This window comes from Triticum aestivum, chromosome 7B (genome assembly GCF_018294505.1).
Source record: "Triticum aestivum cultivar Chinese Spring chromosome 7B, IWGSC CS RefSeq v2.1, whole genome shotgun sequence".
NCBI lineage: Eukaryota > Viridiplantae > Streptophyta > Magnoliopsida > Poales > Poaceae > Triticum > Triticum aestivum.
In genome coordinates this window covers 131781289-131791655 of record NC_057813.1, presented here as the reverse complement: position 1 = coordinate 131791655, position 10367 = coordinate 131781289, and positions in this window count along the sequence as shown.

The window sequence follows — 10367 nt, the reverse complement described above, 5'->3', positions numbered from 1 at the left end:
CTTCACTCTGAAATTATTTGAACTTTTCAAATGTTTAAGACTTGTGTTTCATTAAGTAGATATACCCATATCTGCTCAAATCATAAGTGAAGGTGAGAAAATAACGATACCCGCCGCGAGCCTCAACATTCATTGGACCACAAACATCAGTATGTATGATCTCCAACAAATCAGTTGCTCGCTCCATAGTTCCGGAGAACGGCATTTTAGTCATCTTGCCCATGAGGCACGGTTCGCAAGTACCAAGTGATTCATAATCAAGTGATTCCAAAAGCCCATCAATATGGAGTTTCTTCATGCGCTTTACACCGATATGACCTAAACGGCAGTGCCACAAATAAGTTGCACTATCGTTATCAACTCTGCATCTTTTGGTTTCAACACTATGAATATGTGTATCACTACTATCGAGATTCAATAAAAATAGACCACTCTTCAAGGGTGCATGACCATAAAAGATATTACTCATATACATAGAACAACCATTATTCTCTGATTTTAATGAATAACCGTCTCGCATTAAACAAGATCCAGGTATAATGTTCATGCTCAACGCTGGCACCAAATAACAATTATTTAGGTCTAAAACTAATCCCGATGGTAGATGTAGAGGTAGCGTGCCGACTGCGATCACATCGACTTTGGAACCATTTCCCACGTGCATCATCACCTCGTCCTTAGCCAATCTTCGCTTAATTCGTAGTCCCTGTTTTGAGTTGCAAATATTAGAAACAGAACCAGTATCAAATATCCAAGTGCTACTGCGAGCATTAGTAAGGTACACATCAATAACATGTATATCACATATACCTTTGTTCACTTTGCCATCCTTCTTATCCGCCAAATACATGGGGCAGTTCCGCTTCCAGTGTCCAGTCTGCTTGCAGTAGAAGCACTCAGTTTCAGGCTTAGGTCCAGACTTGGGTTTCTTCTCTTGAGCAGCAACTTGCTTGCTGTTCTTTTTAAGGTTCCCCTTCCTCTTCCCTTTGCCCTTTTCCCTGAAACTGGTGGTCTTGTTAACCATCAACACTTGATGCTCTTTCTTGATTTCTACCTCCGCAGCCTTTAGCATTGCGAAGAGCTCGGGAATAGTCTTGTTCATCCCTTGCATATTATAGTTCATCACGAAGCTCTTGTAGCTTGGTGGCAGTGATTGGAGAATTCTATCAATGACACTATCATCAGGAAGATTAACTCCCAGTTGAATCAAGTGATTATTATACCCAGACATTTTGAGTATGTGTTCACTGACAGAACTATTCTCCTCCATCTTGCAGCTATAGAACTTATTGGGGACTTCATATCTCTCAATCCAGACATTTGCTTGAAATATTAACTTCAACTCCTGAAACATCTCATATGCTCCATGATGTTCAAAACATCGTTGAAGACCCGGTTCTAAGCCGTAAAGCATGGCACACTAAACTATCGAGTAGTCATCAGCTTTTCTCTGCCAGACATTCTTAACGTTGTCAGTTGCATCAGCAGCAGGCCTGGCACCCAGCGGTGCTTCCAGGACGTAACTTTTTTGTGCAGCAATGAGGATAATCCTCAGGTTACGGACCCAGTCCGTGTAATTGCTACCATCATCTTTCAACTTTGCTTTCTCAAGGAATGCATTAAAATTTAACGGAACAACAGCACGAGCCATCTATCTACAAACAAACAGAGACAAGCAAAATACTATCAGGTACTAAGTTCATGATAAATTTAAGTTCAATTAATCATATTACTTAAGAACTCCCACTTAGACAGACATCTCTCTAGTCATCTAAGTGATCACGTGATCCAAATCAACTAAACCATGTCCGATCATCACGTGAGATGGAGTAGTTTCAATGGTGAACATCACTATGTTGATCATATCTACTATATGATTCACGTTCGACCTTTCGGTCTCTGTGTTCCGAGGCCATATCTGTATATGCTAGGCTCGTCAAGTATGACCTGAGTATTCCGCGTGTGCAACTATTTTGCACCCATTGTATTTGAATGTAGAGCCTATCACACCCGATCATCACGTGGTGTCTCAGCACGAAGAACTTTCGCAACGGTGCATACTCAGGGAGAACACTTCTTGATTATTAAATGAGAGATCATCTTAAAATGCTACGGTCAATCAAAGCAAGATAAGATGCATAAAGGATAAACATCACATGCAACCAATATAAGTGATATGATATGGCCATCATCATCTTGTGCTTGTGATCTCCATCTTCAAAGCACCGTCGTGATCACCATCGTCACCGGCGCGACACCTTGATCTCCATCGTAGCATCGTTGTCGTTACGCCATCTATTGCTTCTACGACTATCGCTACCGCTTAGTGATAAAGTAAAGCAATTACAGGGCGTTTGCATTTCATACAATAAAGCGACAACCATATGGCTCCTGCCAGTTGCCGATAACTTCGGCTACAAAACATGATCATCTCATACAATAAAATATAGCATCACGTCTTGACCATATCACATCACAACATGCCCTGCAAAAACAAGTTAGACGTCCTCTACTTTGTTGTTGCAAATTTTACGTGGCTGCTATGGGCTTAGCAAGAACCGTTCTTACCTACGCATCAAAACCACAACGATAGTTCGTCAAGTTAGTGATGTTTTAACCTTCGCAAGGACCGGGCGTAGCCACACTCGATTCAGCTAAAGTGAGAGCGACAGACACCCGCCAGCCACCTTTAAGCACGAGTGCTCGCAACGGTGAAACCAGTCTCGCGTAAGCGTACGTGTAATGTCGGTCCGGGCCGCTTCATCTCACAATACCGCCGAACCAAAGTATGACATGCTGGTAAGCAGTATGACTTGTATCGCCCACAACTCACTTGTGTTCTACTCGTGCATATAACATCAACGCATAAAACCAGGCTTGGATGCCACTGTTGGGGAACGTAGTAATTTCAAAAAAATTCCTACGTACACGCAAGATCATGGTGATGGCATAGCAATGAGTGGGGAGAGTGTTGTCCATGTACCCTCGTAGACCGTAAGCGGAAGCGTTATGACAACGCGGTTGATGTAGTCGTACGTCTTCATGATCCGACCGATCCAAGCACCGAACGTACGGCACCTCCGAGTTCAGCACACGTTCAGCTCCATGACGATCCCCGGGCTCCGATCCAGCAAAGCTTCGGGGATGAGTTCCGTCAGCACGACGGCGTGGTGATGCTGATGATGCTCTACCGGCGCAGGGCTTCGCCTAAACTCCGCGACGATATGACCAAGGTGGAATATGGTGGAGGGGGCACCACACACGGCTAAGGAACGATCCGTAGATCAACTTGTGTGTCCTAGGGTGCCCCCCTGCCCCCGTATATAAAGGAGCAAGGGGGGAGGCCGGCCGGCCCCTTGGGCGCGCCAAGGGAGGAGGAATCCTCCTGCTAGTAGGAGTAGGACTCCTCGTTTCCTACTCCTACTAGGAGGGGAAGGAAGGGGGAGAGGGGGAAGGAAAGAGGGGGGGCGCCGCCCCCCCCCTCCTAGTCCAATTCGGACCAGAGGGGGGAGGGGGCGCACGGCCCATGCTGGCCGCCCCTCTCTCCTTTCCCCTAAGGCCCATAAGGCCCAATACTCTCCCGGGGGTTCCGGTAACCCCCCCCCCCCGGCACTCCGGTTTTCTCCGAAATCACCCGGAACACTTCCGGTGTCCGAATATAGTCGTCCAATATATCAATCTTTATGTATCGACCATTTTGAGACTCCTCGTCATGTCCGTGATCACATCCGGGACTCTGAACAAACTTCAGTACATCAAAACTTATAAACTCATAATATAACTATCATCGTAACGTTAAGCGTGCGGACCCTATGGGTTCGAGAACTATGTCGAGATAACCTAGAACCATTCTCGGTCAATAACCAATAGCGGGACCTGGATGCCCATATTGGTTCCTACATATTCTACGAAGATCTTTATCGGTCAAACCGCATAACAACATACGTTGTTCCCTTTGTCATCGGTATGTTACTTGCCCGAGATTTGATCGTCGGTATCCAATACCTAGTTCAATCTCATTACCGGCAAGTCTCTTTACTCGTTCTGTAATGCGTCATCCCGTAACCAACTCATTTGGTCACATTGCTTGCAAGGCTTATAATGATGTGCATTACCGAGAGGGCCCAGAGATACCTCTCCGACAATCGGAGTGACAAAACCTAATCTCGAAATACGCCAACTCAACATGTACCTTCGGAGACACCTGTAGTACTCCTTTATAATCACCCAGTTACGTTGTGACGTTTGGTAGTACCCAAAGTGTTCCTCCAGTAAACGGGAGTTGCATATTTCTCATAGTTACAGGAACATGTATAAGTCATGAAGAAAGCAATAGCAGTATACTAAATGATCAAGTGCTAGGCTAACGGAATGGGTCATGTCAATCACATCATTCTTCTAATGATGTGATCCCATTAATCAAATGACAACACATGTCTATGGTTAGGAAACATAACCATCTTTGATTAATGAGCTAGTCAAGTAGAGGCATACTAGTGACTATATGTTTGTCTATGTATTCACACATGTATCATGTTTCTGGTTAATACAATTCTAGCATGAATAATAAACATTTATCATGATATGAGGAAATAAATAATAACTTTATTATTGCCTCTAGGGCATATTTCCTTTAGCATGTCCCAAGGTAATGACATGGTGAGTGGAAATATCATTTGTGATGATGATGATGATGATGTGCTCAACATTGATGATCTTTCATGCATAAATGCTAATCTTGTAGTTTCTTTGGACTTGAACACATCTAGGAAAAATGACATACATTCTTGTGTTGATAGTCCATACGCATCATTTAGAGATTCCTGGAATACTTTTTGTGATGATATGCTCGATACTCCTTGTTGCCACGATCCCTATGATTCTATTTCCTCTAGTTGTTCCTTGACTAACCATGTAGAGGAAACAACAGACAAAGTAGTGCACACAACACTAATGGAGAAATGCCTAGAAGAGCAAAGAAGGAAATCACCATGTTGGAGAGGAAATGCTATGAGCATCAAGATGATGGTCATGAATCTCCTACTGTTGTTTATGAAGAATCTTCCTCTCCAAAAGAATCATCATCAACCTCCAATGTTTATATGTGCCTCATGGCAAGAGGTAACATTGAGGTATCATGTACTCTTTGTAATGATATTGATGATCAATGTGATAGGGATATGAGTCAAGAAATATATAAAATTGGTAATTCTCTTCATGGGGAAAATAAGAACAATTATCAGATGTTTTGAGATCTTATTACTCATTTTGGAAAGTGTAATGATTTACTTCACGAAGAGCAAGAACAAAATGAAAAACTTGATTGTAACCTTCTTGATGCTCTAGAAACTCTTAGAGACTTAGAATCTTCTAAAGAAGAGACTAAAGTTGCTCATGATCAACTTAAAGAGGATTTTGAGCACCTTGACCTTGGCTACAAGAATGTCAAGGGAGAGCTCAGCAAACTCTCTAAGTCTTATGAGGAGCTTCAAGCTACTCATGTAAAGTCTCTAGTTTCTTCTAGCTCTCATATTGTCAATGATGCTTGTGCTACTAACTCTACTTCTTGTGAAGCATCTATCTTGAAGGACAATGTTGAGCTAAGGGCTCAACTTGCTTTGCTAACTAGCAATTATGGAAAATTAGAGGAAAGTCGTGAAAATCTCTCGGGCTCTCATGATGACCTTCTAATCTCCCATGAAAGGCTAAAGTTAGCTCATGAGGCTATTGTGTCTAAGGTAACATCTTGTGAACCTCATGTGGACATTGGCACTATTTCTACTCAAAATGCTTTATTGACATGTGCTAATCCTAGTGATTCATCTAGACATATTATTGCCAATTCTTGTGATGAATTGGTTTCCTTGCCTTGTTGCTCTAACCATGAAGCTTCTACTTCCTCTAGTACTTTTGTTGATACTAACCTTGTTTAGGAAAACAAAGAGCTCAAGGCCCAACTCACTATTTCGAAGAAAGACTTGAAATGTGTCATGAAGGAAATACCACTCTCAACACTCTCTTGAGTTTTCAAAAATCACCTCATGACAAGGGCAGACTTGGTTTCATTCACAACAACAAGAAGTCCAAGAAAAATAAAAGGGACAAGATCAAGTCAAGAATCTGGCTAACATTACATGCTTCAAGTGCAAGAATGTTGGACACCATGTGAGATCTTGTCCATTAAAGAAGAAAACTTCATATGTGAAGAAACAAGGAAATCGGCCTCAAGTTCAATCTCAAGGTCAACCTCAAGTTGAAGAAAGGCCACTACCGATGATGAACCAAGATAATGCTCCCCAGGTTGAGAAAATAAATAAGAAGAGAAGGGGGAGCACATGTTGCTATAATTGTCGTGAGAAGGGCATATATCCTCATCATGTCCCAACGGTAACATCCCTAAGCCTCTTCTATTCAATGATCATTCTTCACTTAGGAAGGATGTTGTTGGCAATTTGTTTGCCAAGCTTGTTGGTTCCCAAAGTGGTTTGGAAATGGAAAAGAACATTTGGTTTGCCAAGCCTATCGTGACTAACTTCTTAGGACCCAACTTGGTTGGGGACCATTAAGCTAAAACTTGATCAATAGGTGTGTGGAGGACATTGGAGATTTGGCTAGCTCATGAAGAAAAGGATATCCACCATTTATTTGTTTGAGCCAAGTCATGTGGATTATCTTCATATTATTTATCCAATGTTCCTCTTTGCGGTAACTTGTACTTATATTGCTTGCATTGAAACTTACTCGCCCCTTGCATGTTTAGGTTTTGTATATAGCATGTGTATGTATATGTTGTGATTCCTAGTGTTCTTGATTTGTGTTTTTTGGCATGTGTAGGTTGCATTGTACATTATATAGTGGTGTTTTTAGTATTGAGCTTTTATTGTATCATATTTGAATCTTCTTTGGATTTTGTGAGATATTAGAAGATCATCACATTATGGGGGAGTGTTATGTTTTGTGCACATCACAAACCCAAAATGTGAATATGAGAAATACCACCTAGTATTGATATTCAATATTATCTAGTCACTATGTGGTATGTCAAGCTCATTTGAAATTCAAATTCTCAAAGTATCCATTAATTATCTATTGTTGGTTTTTATTTGCCTTCGTAGCGTGCTTCGCCGAGGTGCCCTTGGAGTTTGACAGAATCTTACTGGACACCTCGTGCGCATGGGAATTTTTGACCCCCGTGCGCACGAGGTGCCGCGCAACTCTCTGGACAACCCGTGCGCACCGGGTCTGTTGACCCCCGTGCGCACGTGGTGGGGTTTCAATCTCTGAATACCCCATGCGCACGGGGCTAACTTTCCCGTGTGCACGGGGTCCAACAGGATGAAATGCTCACCCGGACAATAACACTATGAAACTCTCCTCTTACGCTTTGGATTATGTTTTTGATCTTGTGCATCTTTGGAATCTACCACTGAGTGTTAATTCCAAATACCATTGTTATTCTCTTAAAATCTGTATTTCTTCAGGTGGTATAACTTTATGATCATCTTCTTCTCGGCTCGTCCTTCAACTTGCCTTATCTCACTAATTGCACTATCTATTATCTACTTGAGTGAGATAAACATTTGAGCATGTGTGTAGTGTATTGATACGTCTCCAACGTATCTACAATTTTAGATTGTTCCATGCTATCTCTGTTTTGGATGTTTTATATGCATGTATGCTATTTTATATTATTTCTCGGACTAACTTATTAACCTAGAGCCCATTGCTAGTTTTTGTTTTTCCTTGTTTTTGAGTTTTTACAGAAAAGGAATATCAAACGGAGTCCAAATGGAATAAAAATTTCGCGATGATATTTCTTGGACTAGAAGACACGCATAGGAGTTGGAGATGAATTTAGAGGAGTCCCGAGGAGGCCACAAGCCTCCAGGGCACGGCCTAGGGGGACGCCCCTTGGCTTGTGGGCCCCTCGGAGGTCCTCTAACCATAATTCTTGGCCTATAAATTCCCAAATATTCCCAAATGACCAGAGGTGTCCACCAAAATACTTTTACACCGCAGTAACCTTTTGTTCACGTGAGATCCCATCTTGGGGTCTTTTCTGCCATCCTCCTGGAGGAGGGTTCGATCACGGAGGGCATCTACATAAACCCTATTGCCCCTCCTATGAAGCGTGAGTAGTTTACCACGGACCTACGAGTCCATAGCTATTAGCTAGATGGCTTCTTCTCTCTCTTTGATTCTCAACACAATGTTCTCCTTAATGTCCTTGGAGATCTATTTGTTGTAATCTTCTTTTGCGGTGTGTTTGTTGAGATTGTTGAATTGTGGATTTATGATCAGCTTATCTATGAATATTACTAGAATCTTCTCTGAATTCTTATATGCATGATTTTATATCTTTGTATTTCTCTTCGAATAATTGGTTTGGTTTGGCCAACTAGATTGGTTTCTCTTGCAATGGGAGATGTGCTTGGTTTTGGGTTCAATCTTGCGGTGTCCTCATCCAGTGAAAAGGTAGGGGTAGCCAGGCACGTATTTGTATTGTTGCCATCAAGGGTAAAAAGATGGGGTTTTCATCATATTTCTTGAGTTTATCCCTCTACATTATGCCATCTTACTTAAGGCGTTACTCCGTTCTTTTGAACTTAATAATCTAGATGCATGTTGGATAGCGGTCGATGTGTGGAGTAATAGTAGTAGATGCAGGCACGAGTCGGTCTACTTGACACAGAAGTGATGCCTAAATTCATAATCATTGCCTTGGATATCTTCATAACTTTGCGCTTTTCTCTCAACTGCTCGATAGTAATTTGTTCAACCACCATATTATTTGCCTTCAAGAGAGAAGCCTCTAGTGAAACCTATGGCCCCCAGGTCTATTTTCCTTCATATATTTTCAGATCTAGAAACCAAAAAAACCCAAAAATATCTCCTTGAGTTTTATTTTCTTTTATTTTGTTTTAGGTTTTAGCAATATTTTATATCTATCTCTATTAGATCTCACCTTTCCAAGTGACCATGAAGGGAATTGACAAGCCCTTTCTCGCGTTGGGTGCAAGTGTTTCATTGTTTGTGTAGGTGCATATATTGGGGACTTGCGTGTTTCCCCTACTGGATTGATACCTTGGTTCTTAACTCAGGGAAATAATTATCTCTGCTTTGTTGCATCACCCTTTCCTCTTCAATAGAAAACCAACGCAAGCTCAAGAAGTAGCAGGAAGAATTTCTAGCGCCGTTGTCGGGAAGATCTATATCAAGCCTACCAAGTACCCATCATAAACTCTCATCTCTTGCATTACATTATTTTCCATTTGCCTCTTGTTTTCCTCTCCCCCACTTCTAAAATGTTTTCAGAAAAACACAAAAAGGTTTGCCTTTTTATTCGCCCTCCTTCCGTTCGTCTTTTCGTTTACTTTTGGTTGCTCGTGTGTTAGGTTGCTTGCTTTGTCACGATGTCTCCGATTGCTCCCACTACTAGTGTGGAATCTTGATCATGAAATTTATCATACGAAATTGCCCTACTCATGGTTTAAATTTGTGGATGATCATACAATTTTTTATGTCGGATTGCATTTTGCATCTAGAAATCTTTTAGATTCGGCCGCGGGAGATACTTTTATGGAAACTGCATTAGGAGAAGCTACTAAACTCCTAGATAATATTATGGCTAATTATTCTCAATGGCATACCGAAAGGTATTCTACTAGTAAAAAAGTGCATGCGATTGAAGTGATTAATGTTTTGAGTGGAAAGATCGATAAACTTATGAAATTGCTTGCTATTAAGAGTTCTCCTATTGATCCCAATGATATTCCTTTATCTACTTTGATTGAGAATAATAATGAATTTATGGATGTGAATTTTGTTTGTAGGAACAATTTTGGTAATAACGCGTATAGAGGTAATTTCAATCCTAGGCCGTTTCCTAGTAATTCCTCTAATAATTATGGTAATTCCTAAAACAATTCTTATGGAAATTATAATAAGATGCCCTCTGATCTTGAGAACAATATTAAAGAGTTTATTGGTTCTCAAAAGAATTTCAGTGCTTTGGTTGGAGGAAAATTGCTTAAGATCGATGATTTGGCTACGAATGCGGATATAATTTCTCTGGAGATTAATTCTTTGGAAATTAGATATATTCCACCCAAGCATGATATTAATGAATCTCTGAAATCTATGAGAATTTGTATTGATGAGTGCAATGAAAGAACCGCTAAGATGTGTGCTAAGCGAGATTGGTTTGTAAAAGAGTGTTCTTCTAGCTTTTTGTGAAAATAATGATGAAGATCTTAAAGTGATTGATGTGACTCCTATTGAATCTTTGTTTTCTAATATAAATCTTGATAAAGATGGGACTGGAGATGAGTCAACTTTAGTAAAAAGGAGTCCCAATGATTCGAAGT